We start from the raw sequence: 18,163 nt of genomic DNA, 5'->3' as shown, positions 1-18,163 counted from the left end.
ATGACCTCTTCATCAGTAAATAAAGAAAATCTATGCAATTGAAGTAATCACAAACTTTTCTAAAGGCAAGATGATTATGTGTATAAGTCTAAGGATAAGGTTGTTTGACAATAATCAAATATGAGTACTTCATTCGATTATGTGTTGGATAAATCGAGCTAGCTAGGATTAAGATAAAATTGCGATTTTATAGAAATTTCGGTCACTGTATTTTCATGAAATAGTCCATGAAACTATTGATGCTGTGTGCTGATTTCATAAAATCGTCATACTTAGACTCCTCGTGCCAAATTTTATACGGCTTCTGGGCCATATAAAATAGAGACCAAAACCGGTGTTACTGCATTATGGCGCCAGAAGCCAGAGTTTTAGTTAGCTTAGGTTAAGTTAGGTTAAAGTGGCAGCCCGATTAAGTTTCAGGCTCACTTAGACTATTCAGTCCATTGTGATACCACATTTAACTAAAAGTACCTATTACAAATGGGCACTTCTAGTTTTAACCACTGAACCTTTACTATTATTTTCTTTTGTTAAACCAACCAGATTGTTCCAAAAACATTAACAGAGTTGTTGGCGAAAATATTCATTTTCCCAACGGAAAAACGCATGTAAAACAAGTATTTAAGGCCGTAAGTTCGGCCAGGCCGAAGCTTATGTACCCTCCATCATGGATTGCGTAGAAACTTCTTCTAAACACTGCCATCCACAATCGAATTACTTAAGTTGCGGTAACGCTTGCCGATGGCAAGGTATCTTAAAACCTCCTAACACCATCTTCTAAATTGTATGTAAGTCCATACGTGGTATATATTAAATCAAAAAAGATCGATCCAATACGTATATAATTCGGTTTGACAAAGTAGACATAAAATTTTGACAAAATTTTCTACAGAAATAAAATTTTAACAAAATTTTCTATAGAAATAAAATTTTCACAAAATTTTATATAGAAATAAACTTTTGACAAAATTTTCAATAGAAATAACCTTTTTACAAAATTTTCTATAGCAATAAAATCTTGGTAGATTATTTTTGGCTCGAGTGGCTACCATGATTATGAACCGAATAAAATTTGAACAAAATTTTCTATAGAAATAAAATTTTGACAATGATGAAAATTTTATTATGAACCGAATAAAATTTTAACAAAATTTTCTCTAGAAATAAAATTTTGACAAAATTTTCTATAGAAATAAAATTTTGGTAGACTATTTTTGGCTCTAGTGGCAACCATGATTATGAACCGATATGGACCAATTTTTGTGTGATTGGACCAATTTTGGTATGGTTGTTAGCGACCATATACTAACACCACGTTCCTAATTTGAACCGGATCGGATGAATTTTGCTCCTCCAAGAGGCTCCGGAGGTCAAATCTGGAGAACGTTTTATATGGGGGCTATATATAATTATGGACCGATATGGACCAATTCTGGCACGCTTGTTAAAGATCATATACTAACACCATGTTCCAAATGACAACCGGATGGGATGAAATTTGCTTCTCTTGGAGACTTCGCAAGCCAAATCTGGGGATCGGTTTATATGGGGGCTATATATAATTATGAACCGATGTGGACCAATTTTTGCATGGTTGTTAGAGACCATATACCAATATCATATACCAAATTTCAGGCGGATCGGATGAAATTTGCTTCTCTTTGAGGCTCCGGAACCCAAATCTGGGGATCGGTTTATATGGGCGCTATATATAATTATGGACCGATGTGGACCAATTTTTGCATGGTTGTTAGAGACCATATACTAACACTATGTACTAAATTTCAGCCGGATCGGATGAAATTTGCTTCTCTTTTAGGCTCCGCAAGCCAAATCTGGGGATCGGTTTATATGGGGGCTATATATAATTATGGACCGATGTGGACCAATTTTTGCATGGTTGTTAGAGACCATATACCAACACCATATACCAAATTTCAGCCGGATCGGATGAAATATGCTTCTGTTAGAGGCTCCACAAGCCAAATCTGAGGGTCCCTTTATATGGGGGCTATACGTAAAAGTGGACCGATATTGCCCATTTTCAATACCATCCGACCTACATCGATAACAACTATTTGTGCCAAGTTTCAAGTCGATAGCTTGTTTCGTTCGGAAGTTAGCGTGATTTCAACAGACGGACGGACATGCTTAGATCGACTCAGAATTTCACCACGACCCAGAATATATATACTTTATGGGGTCTTAGAGCAATATTTCGATGTGTTACAAACGGAATGACAAAGTTAATATACCCCCATCCTATGATGGAGGGTATAAAAACGTAAAATTCATAATTCCTCTATATCTCCCAAATCATCAAACATCAAAAACTTCATCATCGTCTTAAGCATACAAAACTTAATTATGAAGTTTTGTTTACTTTGCTTGGCTGCCCATTTGATTATTTTCTGCATATGCACTTTAATTTGCAGTTGAGTGCATCCCCTGCCCCCTTCACTACAATGCGAATAGCCAGCAGCTTGTGCGTCGCCACCCACTCCTGATGTCAACACTCGCAGTCACTTACCTGCGCACGCATTATTCCTTTGCAGAACAACAACATCGTATACGGGAGCGCAGAATGTTAATAGGTGGATTCATACGCATATGAACAAACAAACATACATATGAACATTAGAATTGCATTGTACGTATATTTGTAAAAGGTTTTGAGAATGCAATTGCAGTATCTATGTGGTCAATGACTCCTTTTCAAAATCATATGTTCCGCTGAAATTTAAGTATATACATATCCATGTAGTTTGTTATGTATTTTTTTCCTAGACGATAATTATTATTAGCTTTAAGGTTTCTTGCTATGAAAATGAATTTTAAATGATCTCTTCTTGTCTAACCATCAAGGAATAAACAACATAAGTATCCTGAACATTAAATCTTTTTCTACAGCAAATAAATAACTCGTTGTAATATTTTTATTATTGAAAATCTTTGGTTTTTTATTCTTGTCATTTCAACTACGCAAGTTTTCTCAACAAGAGTGCTTAGTTAACGTTTTCCAGGTCCGCCAGTAATCTAAAGCTATATGCCCATAAAATTCGCTTACGCCTTACACAAAATGCAGGACACTCTCACAAGTGGTGTTTAATTGATTCCTTTTCTTCCGCATCATGACAGCTCATACAGTAGCAGTTATACTTCGCACCAATAGTTTTTGCAAATTCGCCTATCAGGCAGCGACCCGTTCTATCAGATATCAGAAGTGATAACTGACGTCTTGAGAACACTAGCATATCTAGTGTGCGGTTCAAGTTTAAATGGGGCCATATTTGCTTGATGTCGTTAGAACCCTTGCAATTCTCCCATCGAATATTGGCCATCATGACAGCCTTCTCACGCAGTAAGAGCTGGCAGGTAGCCAAAGTCATACAAACAGATTCTAGTTCCCCTGGAATATGTAAGGTAGTTCCTAGCCTTGCTTACTCATATGCTTCGCTGTTCCCCGGTATGTTCCTATGGTCAGACACCCATATTAGGTGAATATTGTACTGCTCAGCCATCTCGTTGTGAGATTTGCGGCAGTCGATGGCAGTTTTCGAGTTGAGGAACACAGAGTCCAAGGATTTTATTGCAGGTTGACTGTCTGAGTATATATTAATGCCCACATTTTTTGGAACATTACTTCTCAGCAAATTCGCCACCTCTCTTATTGCTAATATTTCAGCCTGAAAAACATTACAGTGATTAGGTAATCTTTTCGCTATTCGAAGTTCCAGATCTTTAGAATATACTCCGAAACCCACTTGTCCATCCAATTTGGAGCCATCAGTGTAGAAATCTATATATCTTTTATTCCACGGGGTCTGTGTACACCACGCCTCACTGTTGGCAATTAGAGTTTCAAACTTTTTGTCGAAAAGTGGTTTCGCCAGAGTGTAATCCACTACGTTAGGCAAATCTGGCATTATTTTGAGGACCGAACTGTGAGCGTACATTTTATCCGACTGAATGCGCCTGAGATACGCAAGCACGCCATACGCTAAACATTTTCTAAACCTGTCGGTTGCTGAAGTGCCGGCCACCAAACTACATCACTATATAGCATTACAGGTCTAACCACTGCCGTGTATAGCCAATACACAATTTTCGGTTTTAGTCCCCCCTTTTATCCTATTGCCTTTTTGCACGAGTACAAAGCTATCGTGGCTTTTCTCGCTCTTTCTTCAATATTAAGCTTAAAGTTCAATTTCGTGTTCACAATAACGCCAAGGTATTTTGCACTCTCACCAAAGGGAATTTCAGTGTCCCCTAAGGATATGGGCTTAACTGTGGGAGTTTTGCTATCTTTGCAGTACATTACTAATTCTGTCTTCGCAGGATTTACTCCAAGACCATTCTCTTTCGCTTATTTCTCAGTCATCTGGAGGGCTCTCTGTATAACATCTCTCATTGTGGATGGGAATTTTCCCCTGACTGCTAGAGCCACATCGTCTGCGTATGCCACCACTTCTATCATTTCTTTTTCTAGGGAAAGCAGAAGGTTGTTTATAGCAACATTCCAAAGAAGAGGAGATAGAACTCCTCCTTTGGGAGTGCCCCTGTTCACATACCTTTGTATGTTTGCTTGTCCTAGTGTGGCTGAAATACATCTCCTCATTAGCAGTTCGTCTAGCAGCCTAAGTATACCTGGATCAACATTCAGAGTTGCCAGTCCAATATCGAGCTCGGATGAACGTTATTGAATGCCCCCTCGATGTCTAGAAACGCCACGATTGTGTATTCTTTGACAGATAGTGACAGTCAATAAGGCTGACTAGTTATGCAAAGCGGTTTCAGTAAACCTGCCCTTCGAGTATGCATGCTGTCGTTTCGAGAGCAAACTTGAATAGACGCTAGTTCTGAGATAAATGTCTATCATCCTCTCCAGAGTCTTAAGTAGGTATGAGGATAAGCTGATTGGTCGGAAATCCTACGCACTCGAGTGAGAGGCTTTTCCCGCTTTCAGTATGAAAACGACTTTTGTTTCCCTCCACTTTTCTGGAATATATGCTAAGTTTATACATCCTTTATATATCACCGCCAACCAGGGGATAATTCTGTCAGCCACCGCTTTTAACTCCGCCGGAGTAATTCCATCAGGTCCGGGGGATTTGAATGATCCAAAGCTATTTAACGCCCATTTTATTCTAGATTCTGATACAATTTCCTCGATAGGAAACGACCGCTGAGCCACTGTGGCACCGCCAGTGCATGATTCAACCGTCTGATTTCCGGGAAAATGTGTGTCCAATAGTACCTCCAGCGTCTCCTCACTGGACGTTGTCCAATTGCCCTCCGACGTTTTAATGAAACCTGGAGAGAAGCTCGTGGATGCTAGCACCTTCCGTAGTCTGGAAGCCTCGGACGTATTCTCAATGCTGCTGCAGTAATCATTCCAAGAGTTATGCTGAGCCTTTCTCAGTTCTCGCTTGTATCCTCTCAGATTCTTCTTGTAAGCGTCCCAATCCACAGGAGCTCTGGTGGACTTTGCTTTGTTAAAGAGCTTCCTGCACGATTTCCTCATATTCCCTAACTCCGTAGACCACCATGGTGGTCGATTTTTCCCGCTTGGCTTCCCTTTAGGGCATGCAGCTTTCAGTAAAATGTTGAAGGCCTTAGTAATCCTCTCCACTGCGTCTTCGATAACTTGCACAGTGCTCATATTTGTCTCTGGTATTTCCGGTACCATCATATTGAACGATTCCCTATACCTATTCCAGTCAGCTTTCCTAACATTTGGCGGAAATATGGTCTTGGTGGTATGAACATCAAATTTGAAACTGATGTAGCGATGATCTGAGAAGATGTGTTCACTTAAAACATGCCACTCAGATATCATTTCATTCAGTTCTTGTGAGGCCAAGGTGATGTCCAAAACCTCTTGCCTGTTTTTAGTGACAAAGGTTGGGACATCTCCCTTGTTGCAAACTACCAGATTAGTACGCAAAATAAACTCTATTAGCGACTCTCCCCTTGCATTAGTATCACTACTTCCCCATATACTATGATGCGCATTCGCATCGCATCCCATAATGAGTTTCGTCTTTGTTTTCAGTGACTCCTCAACTAAGGTCTTAACGGCACATGGAGGCATCTCCCTGTCATGTCCCAAATAGACCGAAGATACCCATTTGGCTATTTCTAAATTGGCAACGACAGTGTCTACATTGCACATTGAAGGAAGCAGAAACAAGTTAAGCTCGTTTTTAGCAATTATACAGGCTCGAATTACATCATTACCGGTATACTGCAATAGTTTGAACCCCGGAGTACTTAATTCACATATTTTGTTTCTATAAACATATGGTTCTTGAATAAGAACTATGTCTATGTCCCTTTTCATCAGGAAAACTTTTAAGGCAGCACATGCAGCCTTACAATGATGACGATTTATCTGGAGGATCCGTAGGACCATCGAGATTTTCAACAACCGTCACATCAGCCGCTTCAATCGAGACATCAAGAATGTCCTCTTCAGAGATATCGGTGACTCCCGCAATAACCATAGGTTCAACTTTGGTGAGTTCTGAGGCAGTAGAAGCCTCCTCACGCATACGATATCTATCCATGTCTTCAACTTTGGTATCTCCCTCGACTTCGCAAGAGGATCCGCTTACTTCTGATTCAGACAGAGGCTTGTCCATTTCTGAATCCTTTAGCTGATCGTTTTTATACACCTTCATTTGGATATAATGAAAGCCATAACATACACGGCCCTGAGACTTTGCTAGATGTGACAAAGACTGAGTGTTCAATATAAACACTGCATGCCGTCTTGGCCCATCCACTTCATCCAAATGGCCAACCTTCCAATCAGCTGTTGGAAGATCTGGATTGCATTGTTTCAGTCTATTTAAAATAGATTCAGGGTCAGGAGGGTTTGCAGGTATCCACGCATGTGCTCTTGGTCTAGCCGGTATGTCTTTCTTCTCGACTAACTCTAGAGCAGCTCCTTCCCAAACTTCACCAATTAGTATCAGAGCAGCTTTAAAACATTCTATAGACCTCTGGTCCTCAAATGCGACTAGCTTAAATCGTCCTTGATACCAACCAGCCTCTTGGTGTCGAGGATCTGGGCCGGGAAACTTTTCCAGCACCTGTGAGTAGACGCCAGACAAAGCATTCTCAATTTCCCCCCATTTTTGCTTTGTAACCATACCGTCCAATGCTCCTTTATTTATGATAGCCATCACAAGGCTGTCTTTAGCAACTGAGGCAAACGATCGTTGATCCCTTTTGGAGGATGGCAGCTCATGTTAATGTTAATGTTACTCCCTGTGTCAAATTTCACGTAAAACTTTGGCCTCCGGGGCCTTAGGAGTGTAAATCGTGCGAAAGCTATATATGGGAGCAATATCTAAATCGTAACGGACTTCGATGAAATTTTGGAGGTTTTACGGGACTCATAAAATATTTAGATGTACGAAGTTTGAAGATTGGTTCATAAATGACCAACTCGGCGACAAATATATATTTGGTTCCTAATTCTAGTTGCCCACGTAGCTATATCTAAATCTGAACCGATTTTTTCCATGATTCCTCGATATGATCTTCCACCTGCTCGTTTTCTTTAAAAGAAATTTTAGAACAACCAACCAGAGGCTCTGATGAATGTATGTATGTTCCTTAAGCTGCACTCCCGCAGATCAGTGAGAGCCTGAAAGAAAAAGGAGCCCAGTATCTTGTTTCTTCTAAAGGATAAAGCTGGACACTGGCACAGAAAGTGGTACGAGTCCTCCGTAGCTTCAGGGTCCAGACACCATCTACAGTCCAAGTGTTTTATGTCCTGTTATGATGCCTATCAATGGCCGCAATTCCTCTCTATTCATCAACATCAAAATTTCACAGTTCCTACGTTTCTTTTCGTCCTATATCAACTTGATTTGCTGGCAACTATACGAAGAGACCCATCGTCTTCGCCATAGTTCATCATATTTGTCCTCTATCCTGTAATGATCAGAAGGTAGTGGAGGAAACACGTCCGCTAGAACATTATTCGTTCCACGAGCGCCCTCCTTAGCCAGCACAGCCGCTTCCTCATTACAGAGTTATATTATGCTGTTCAGTGAGAACCTTGAGTTCTCTACGACAGCGGCTGACTACCTTAGACCTTATGTCAGCACTGCACAATGCTTTTGTAGCTGCCTGACTGTCGATGAAGAAGCTGATATCGTTTCTGAATAACGGCCTCATTAACAGCGACTCAGCAGCCTTTGTGATCGCAGAAATCTCTGCCTGAAAAATACTGCAATCACTATCCGTGTGAGACTCCCTTATTCCCAGTTCACTACAATAAATTCCACTGCTCGTTTATTCCTCCATCTATGAGCCGTCCGTATACATGTTTAGGTTTCCGAAGGGTATGCTCCTGTCTTCCCACTCCTCTATACTTGGTATACTGTGTGTCGGATTGTGATTATAAACATGCTCCGTGGCCATATGGTCCGTCTTTCTATACTGTCTGGCAAGAATTTCAGTATGCCTGCAAGCAGTCCTCTCCAGCGTGTTCAGTCTCTTAAGTCTCAGAAGTGTCAGCTCTGCTGTCTTCCTTACATGTAAATCGAGTGGGATAACTGCCATCAGTACCTCAAAAGTGGCGGTGGCTGTGGTCCTCATAGCGCCTGTCATATAAATAAGTGCAGTCCTATTTATTCTCGACATATGGTTTTGGTGTCTCACGATTGTTATTAAACATGACAACCATATGTGGCCACAGGTCTTACAACCGCGGTATAAAGGCAGCCAAAAAGAGAAGGCCTCATTCCCCATCGTTGCCCTACCAATTTCCAGTTCAGTTTGAAATCCAAAAGAACTCCCAAGTACCTAGCTCATTTCGAGGGGCTCAACTTCGTGCCCTGGAATTCAGGAGACTTGTAACCGATAATCTTTCTCCTAATGGTGAACAGTACCAATTCCGTCGTTCCAGGGTTCACCCCTAATCCGCATCTTCGTGTCCACTCCGAAAGATACTGCAAAGACCCGCTCAGCACATCCCGAATAGAATTCAGGAATTTACCCGATACCATTATCACAATGTCATACGCGTATGCCACTACCTTGATGCCCTTGCTGGCCAGCCCAATCAATACCTCGTTCACCACCAATAGCCATAGCAAAGGTGATATTACACCTCCCTGTGGCAATCCTCTAGTGGTCCTAGCCCTCCTTGTGGAGTTCGCCAGCTTGACCACCATGTCCCTGCTTAGCAACATCAACTCGATCCACTTCACAATGAATTTTTCGACACCAATCTTCTCTAATGCCTGTATTACTTTACCAATTTTCGTACAATTAAGAGCACATTCAATGTCCAGAAACGCCGCCAATGTATAGTCGCAATATGTCATATATCTTTCTATGTGATGCACCACTGAGTGCAGGGCAGATTCTATAGATCTCCCCTTAATGTAGGCATGCTGACAGATGACAGATATGACCATCCAATATCCTCTCCATCAAGAAGGATTATAAGCTTATTGGTCTAAAATCCTTTGCCGTTTCATGTGATATCTTCCCCGCTTTAGGAATGAAGATTACCTTAACCTTCCGCCAAGCCCTTGGTATATATCCAAGACCCAATGAGGCCCTCATCAACTCCACATAGGATTCACCCAAGAGATCAAAAGACTCCTGAACAGAGAATGAAGCCGACCCATTTTTGTCGGCGGAGGCTGACACTAAATTTTTGCCTCCAGCGGCGGCGGTTGACGGCTAAGCCGATATAAATTTGTCCATCCGGCGGCGAACAATTATCCATTATAAAATCAATTTGAAGTTATTCGAATGGTTTTGAGATTAGTTGTACAACCAATCTTACAATCAAATTTACAATACATTCAAATTTTCTGAGCTAATTTTTTGCAAATTTATTATAGCAGCGTGAAATTGATTGATTGTGGGTGGAAGGTTCAAAATTTTGGATAAAATACGACAATGCATATTTCTGATTTAAATCGATATATTTGATTAATTGGCGGCTAAATTTGAGTCGAGATGACTCGACATATTCCGCGGCGGCGTCGACTGGCCAAAAATGAACGGCGGCAACTGAAATCGGCGGCGCGACTCGGTGGCTTCATTCTCCGCTCCTGAAGCATACAGACTGGCCAAAAATGAACGGCGGCAATTGAAATCGGCGGCGCGACTCGGTGGCTTCATTCTCTGCTCCTGTTCAATCCTGGGAATTTATATGGGCCGAAAGAGTCAATCGCCTATTTAACGCTCTCCATGGTCACAAAACCTAATATATCACACTCTAGGAAGCGCGTTTCCAAAAGCAGGTCTTTAGTCTCATCCGGCGATTCGGTCCATCTTCCATTGCTGTTCTGCAAATTACCACTAAACTTAGCTTGCTTGGACAAAAACTTACGTAGCCTTGCTCTATCACGTGGATAAAGTCCATTCTTTTAGCTTTCCTTGTCTCCTTTTTTAAAAATTTTTAGACAGTCTTTGTATTCCTTCCATAGCTGCTCAGTTCCATGCCTCCTTGCCTCATTGTATAGCCTCCTAGACTTCCTCCTTGGATCCATTAATTCCTTGCTCCACCAGGCCTTGTGTTTATTATTAAGTGACCTGCTGATAGGACACGATCTAACGAAGGAACGCATCTTCCACCTCCTCTATATATCTTCTTATTATAGCCCGGTGTTCTCAAACATCTCAAATGGTTCGTGAAACTGTTCCAATTTGTCCTTCTTGGATTCCTGAATTCCTCAACATTTGTCTCCACACCGGTCCTCACATCAAATCCTATGTACTTATGATCCGAGTAACTTATTTCGCTAGATACCCTCCAGTTAGAGACTGTCGTCCTTCTGGTAAAGTTGCTGAAAGTCAAATCGAGAACTTCCTTCCTTGTACGGGTTTCGAAGGTGAAATCCGTCCCCCTGTTGTGAACTTGCAGATGATTTTCCAGAATGTATTCCATCAAGCTTTCTCCTCTTGAATTAGTGTCTGTGCTCGCCAATAGCTCATGGTGAGCTGAGGTGGTGGCAGAAGAGCATCGTCGTGTGCAAAGTCAGCCGATGATAAAACCAACTACCTCCACCTCAACTCCACAATCAGTGTTGTTTGATCTGTGTCATCTTAGAATTTCAAGGTGATCAGGAATATATATTCTATATAACATAAAATTCAGTTATTCCTCCTCCCATTCCATCAAGTCCGTCAATACTATTTATATATACCTGATGGTCTAAAATTGTTATTTAGTTCCCAGTTCAAGTTGTCCAGGTCCATGTCATAAAATTCTTAAATCTGTTTGTGTTTGTCTTAACTTATGCGGAATATGAGAAATGCAAAGGATAAAAGAAACTTGGCATTTGCTACATAGGAGAAAATAATGAAAGACTTTTCTTGTTGGCCAAGTAATACATGCTGCCTCCAACATAATATTATGCCGATGATAAACAAGAAATAGGAAAGCAATAAAATAAAATTCCATCATTTATTTTGAAAATTTTGCAAATGGAGCATTTCAGTGGAAAATAAACACATTTTCATATGAAAACAATATTTTATTGCACTTAGAAATCAATTTCAATTCGAATTCCAATACCATTTACATTCTTGCCACATCCGCTTCCTTATACACACATACACACACTCACGCATACACAAGCATTCTAGAATTTACTATTGAACCCTCTTCAACTCTATCGCTTATGTGGTCGTAATATCGTACAGTTTGTTCTCTTCAGTACACATGTTTTTGCCCATGTATAAAAAGTTTCACATTTTAGAGTGTAGATAGATGCCAGACATTCAACCACAATTCCAATCAGCCGACGAATGGGACCATGATAAATATTATGAATGTTATTATTTTATTACATTCTACCAATATTTATTTTTACTTTTTTTTTATTTTTTGTTTAATTTGAAGATGTGAAAACGCAATTGGATGATATGTGGAACAAGGACATGAGAGACTGTGTGTTTATTTTTACGTGTAATAAAGGGTGAATCAAAATGATATGTCGATTGTGTTATGGTCTGACTCATATGTACTGACAGAAGAATTTTCTTTCCTGAAAAACGAAATTTTAAGCAAACGAAGTTTTAATTTGTCGCTTAAAAAAAAACAAACAAAAAAAGTATATACGGCCGTAAGTTCGGCCAAGCCGAATCTTAGGTACCCTCCACCATGGATTGCGTAGAAACTTCTGAAATCTGCTGCCCCAAGAGGCTTCAAAACCAAATCAGGGGATCGGTTTATATGGGGGCTAAATATAATTTTGGACCGATATGTACCGATTTGGCATGGTTTTTAAAGACCATATTCTAACACCACGTATCAAATTTCAACCGGATCGGATAATTTTTGCATGTGGATACACAAAACACAAAATTCCAACTGAATCGGATGAAATTTTCTCCGCCAATAGGCTTCAAACCCAAATCTACGGATTAGTTTATATGGGGACATGGTTGTTAAAGACAATATGCTAACTCCACGTACGAAATTTCAACTGGATCGGATGAAATTTGCTCCTCCAAGAGGCTCCGGAGGTCAAATCTGGGGATCGGTTTATATGGGGGCTACTCAAAATACATCAGTCGCGCCAGGTGCACAGAAAAAAAATAAACTACATTATTGGAAAAATTAACTATCTCGTGCGAAAATTGATCTAATTTTTATTCAAAATTTTGAGATTCCTTAAATTAAAGAAAATTTTTGCAACATATTTGGATTTTTAACTACCATTTACGATATGCATTTTCTCGAAATGAAAAAATTAACTAAAAACAAGTATGTACGGCCGTAAGTTCGGCCAGGCCGAAGCTTATGTACCCTCCACCATGGATTGCGTAGAAACTTCTACTGAAGACTGTCATCCACAATCGAAATACTTGAGTTCCGGTAACACTTGCCGATGGCAAGGTATCTTAAAACTTCCTAACACCGTAATATATACCACATAGTCCATACGTGGTATATATTAAACTAAAAAGGCCGATTATATACGTATATAATTAAGTTTAAAGTTTCTATAAAAATAAAATTTTGACAAAATAAAATTTTGACAACATTTACTAAAGAAGTAAAATTTGGAAAAAATTTTCTATAGAAATAAAATTTGAAAAAAAATTTTATAGAAATAAAATTTTGACAAAATTTTCTATAGAAATAAAATTTTGACAAATTTTCTATAGAAATAAAATTTTGACAAAATTTTCTATAGAAATAAAATTTTGACAAAATTTTCGATAGAAATAATATTTTGACAATGTTTTCCATAAATATAAAATTTTGGTAGATTATTTTTGGCTCGAGTGGCAACCATGAATATGAACCGATATGGACCAATTTTTGTGTGATTGGGGATCGGCTATATATAACTATAGACCGACCATGTTTCAAATTTCAACCGGATCGGATGAAGTTTGCTCCTCCAAGAGGCTCCGAAGGACAAATCTGGGAATCGATTTATATGGGGTCTATATATAATTATGGACCGATATGGACCAATTTTTGCATGGTCATTAGAGAACATATATCAACACCATGTACCAAATTTCAGCCGGATAGGTTGAAATTTTCGTCTCTTAGAGGCTCCGCAAGCCAAATCGGGGGGATTATGGACCGATGTGGTCCGGATTATGGACCGATGTCAGCCGGATCGGATGTAATTTGGTTCTCTTAGAGGCTCCGCAAGCCAAATCGGGGGATCGGTTTATATGGGGGCTATATGTAAATATAGACCGCTATGGACCAATTTTTGCATGGTTGTTAGAGACCATATACCAACACCATGTATCAAATTTCAGCCCGATCGGATGAAATTTGCTTCTCTTAGAGCGATCGCAAGCCAAATTTGGGGGTCCGTTTATATGGGGTCTATACGAAAAAGCGGACCGATATAGACCAATTTTTGCATGGTTGTTAGAGACCATATACTAACACCATGTACCAAATTTCAGCCGGTTCGGATGAAATTTGCTTCTCTTAGAGCAATCGCAAGCCAAATTTGAGGGGTCCGATCATATGGGGGCTATACGTAAAAGTGGACCGATATGGCCCATTTGCAATACCATCTGACCTACATCAATAGCAACTACTTGTGCCAAGTTTCAAGTCGATAGCTTGTTTCGTTCGGAAGTTAGCATGATTTCAACAGACGGACGGACGGACATGCTCAGATCGACTCAGAATTTCACCACGACCCAGAATATATACATTATGGGGTCTTAGAGCAATATTTCGATGTGTTACAAACGGAATGACAAAGTTAATATACCCCCATCCTATGGTGGAGGGTATAATAAAGAAAACGTCTTAGGCGCCAGATCATTCCCATTTTAACCACGCTGTAGTTAATTCTTACTATTTTTGATAAGTGTACGAAAAACTTCTTCTGTTTTAGTTAGAATTTAACTTATTTGTATGTCATTGAAATTTTTCTGCCAATAAGTTCATAAAATTTTTGGTACATACTTGGAATAATGGAAAAATCGTTGGGCTGGGGAAAATTTCTAACAATTTTTTAAAAATAAACTAAAACAAAATAAAATTTTTGCAATAAATATTAGTTCATTTTAGATTCAGTTTTACAACAGACTTTTTTCTGTGTGGGCAACGAATTCGATGATATCCAAGATGATGATATGTTCGAAGAAGTTTCAATTCTCAGGAATGTTCACAAAATTATTAACAGATTTAAAAAAGTGGACTAGAGAATAGACTTATGTCAATGGGAGACTTCAAGCCAAAATTACTATGTCCTACTCGATGATCTATACACGCTCATTATTAACCTTTCAAAAATTTCTACAGAAACTAACATCGAAGTAAAACCACTACTTAAGTTTTGCATAAGTGAACTGCTGTGTAGAGAGAATTATATAAATTCACTTTTAAGCTTATTAGAGCCAATTTCCATGCTAATTAAAAATTGTCAAACTCTAGCTGGTCATTCGTTGATGAACAGAAGCATAATGAAACATGCACACCCTTTTATCGGGAAACAAAACAAAATTAATTTTAAAAACGATCATAATTTATTTTATTTTAAATGATGTTTTCTATAAAAGCTTTATGAATTTGCGACATACGTATTACTCCGTCGTAAATGTATGTCGCAAAAGTCACAGTTTGCGACATGGCAACCCTGCTTGAGTTGTGGTAACAGTTGTCGGTTTTTCCACTTCCCACGCAGTCCTTATTAGAAAGTATTATAAAGTACCCATTAAGGCTATTTTAACATTTTAGTTTTGGACAATTCAATTTAATAAAGTTAATAAAAAATAAAAAAAATAAATTTCATACCCGCTGGGATTTCAACCTGTGCTGTTTGACTTTTTCCCATCCATGGAAGTCCTTTTGACAAGGTTTCACAAATTACGATAATTTTTAATTTTTTGTTGATTTTTAATGGAAAAAATATATTTATAGAAAAATATATGCCAAAAGTAACAAAATAGAAATAATGTACAACATAAAAAACAATATTTTCTGGAAAAATATTTGATACAAAAAATACCGCTGATGAGATTTGAACCAGCGTTCTTTATCAAAAGTCCAAGTTTTATCAAAGTTTGCACTGCTTCCGGATCACAAATTGGGGATCCAAACTACATTTTTGGAAGCCTTTTTTTGTTGCTGAGTTCAAGTAATCACGGCAAAAAAGCATCGCAAAAATGTAGTGGATCTGGAAGTGTTGCAAAATTGGCACAGAAGCTTGTATTAGGACGGGTATCCACCATATCAACTGCCTTTGCACTGAATCTGCATCGCTTCTTAAGGTGTGATCCGAATTCAATTTAGAAATTTTGAAATTTTGTGATATTTTGCCAAATAATAATAATCTTTTATGAATATTAACGCTTGTCTGAAATGTTTAACCTCAAATATTTTAAAAAGTACCCAATTTTGCTAGAATCAATTTAGCATTTCTTCGACAAAATTTAAATAATTTTATTCAATTTTCATACCCTCCACCATAGGATGGGGTATATTAACTTTGTCATTCCGTTTGTAACAAATCGAGTAGTTACTCAACTATAAATTCTGGATGTTTGCATTGGGAACTTTCATAAATACTTGTTAGTTTTTTTTTCACATATTCCTTTTTTTTTTAATTCGAAATTAGTGAAACAGATTGTTTCAATACTTTTGTGAGCCAAATTTGAGTATTTACTTTAATTACTGATTGTTTACATTGGGAAATATCTCAAATAAATTTTTTTTTTGTTTTGTTTTACATAATTTTTAGCTACGATTAAGAATATTTGTTATATTTTTTTTTCTTTTCTTTTTTATTCTTCCTTTTATATAAGCAAGTATTCCTATTAACTTACACATGAGAGTTACTTTTTATGTATCTTATTTATTTATACATTTCTAAGTTTAGTGTAAATGTTTACTTAATCTAATTATTGAACTTTTTTTTTACACCCTTACGTATTATTGTATATGAATATTGTATGAAGACTTAGAGAGTAGTCCATTGTAGTTGCTTTGTTTTGGCCAAATAGGCTTAGAATTACATGCTCTGAATGAATAAATAAATAAATAAATAAATAAATCGAAATATTGCTCTAAGACCCCATAAACTATATATATTCTAGGTCGTGGTGAAATTCTGAGTCGATCTAAGCATGTCCGTCCGCCCGTCCGTACGTCTGTTGAAATCACGCTAACTTCCGAACGAAACAAGCTATCGAGTTGAAACTTGGCACAAGTAGTTGTTATTGACGTCGGATGGTATTGCAAATGGGTAATATCGATCCACTTTTACGTATAGCCCCCATATAAAGGGACCCTCAGATTTGTTTTGCGGAGCCTCTAACAGAGGCATATTTCATCCGATCCGGCTGAAATTTGGTACATGGTGTTAGTATATGGTATCCAACAACCTTGCAAAAATTGTTGGATATAATTAGTTATATATAGCCCCCATATAAACCGATCCCCAGATTTGGCTTGCGGAGCCTCAAAGAGAAGCAAATTTCATCTCATCCGCCTGAAATTTGGTACATAATGTTGGTATATCGTATCTAACAACCATGCAAAAATTGGTCTACATCGGTCCATAATTATATATAGCCCCCATATAAACCGATCCCAAGATTTGGCTTTTCGGAGCCTCAAAGAGAAGCAAATTTCATCCAATCCGGTTGTAATTTGGAACATGGTGTTAGTATATGATCTATAACAATCGTGCCAGATAAACCGTTCTTCAGATTTGACCTCCGGAGCTTCTTGGAGGAGCAAAATTCATCCGATCCGGTTCAAATGTGGAACGTTAGAATATGGTCTCTAACATCCATGCAGAAATTGGTCCATATCGGTCTATAGTTATATATAGCCGATCTCCAATCACACAAGAATTTGTCCATATCGGTTCATAATCATGGTTGCCACTCGAGCCAAAAATAATCTACCAACATTTTATTTCTATAGAAAATTTTGTCAAAATTTTATTTCTATAGAGAATTTTGTTAAAATTTTATTTCTATAGAACATTTTGTCAAAATTTTATTTTTATAGAAAATTTTGTCAAAATTTTATTTCTATAGAAAATTTTGTGAAAATTTTACTTCTATAGAAAATTTTGTTAAAATTTTATTTCTATAGAAAATTTTGTTAAAATTTTATTTCTATAGAAAATTTTGTCAAAGTTTTATTTCTACAGAAAATTTTGTCAAAATTTAATCCTTATAGAAAATTTTGTTAAAATTTTATTTCTATAGAAAATTTTGTTAAAATTTTATTTCTATAGAAAATTTTGTTAAAATTTTGTTTCTATAGAAAATTTTGTTAAAATTTTATTTCAATAGACATTTTTTGTTAAAATTTTGTTTCTATAGAAAATTTTTTTAAAATTTTATTTCTATAGAAAATTTTGTCAAGATTTTATTTCTATATAAATTTTTGTTAAAATTTTATTTCTATATAAAATTTTGTGAAAATTTTATTTTTATAGAAAATTTTGTGAAAATTTTATTTCTATAGAAAATTTTGTTAAAATTTTATGTTTATAGAAAATATTGTTAAAATTTTATTTTTATAGAACATTTTGTGAAGATTTTATTTCTATAGAAAATTTTGTTAAAATTTTATTTCTATAGAAAATTTTGTTAAAATTTTGTTTCTATAGAAAATTTTGTGAAAATTTTATTTCTATAGAAAATTTTGTTAAAATTTTATTTCTATAGAAAA

The sequence above is a fragment of the Haematobia irritans genome, chromosome 2 (assembly GCF_050003625.1).
Source record: "Haematobia irritans isolate KBUSLIRL chromosome 2, ASM5000362v1, whole genome shotgun sequence".
NCBI lineage: Eukaryota > Metazoa > Arthropoda > Insecta > Diptera > Muscidae > Haematobia > Haematobia irritans.
This window is presented reverse-complemented; position numbering follows the sequence as displayed.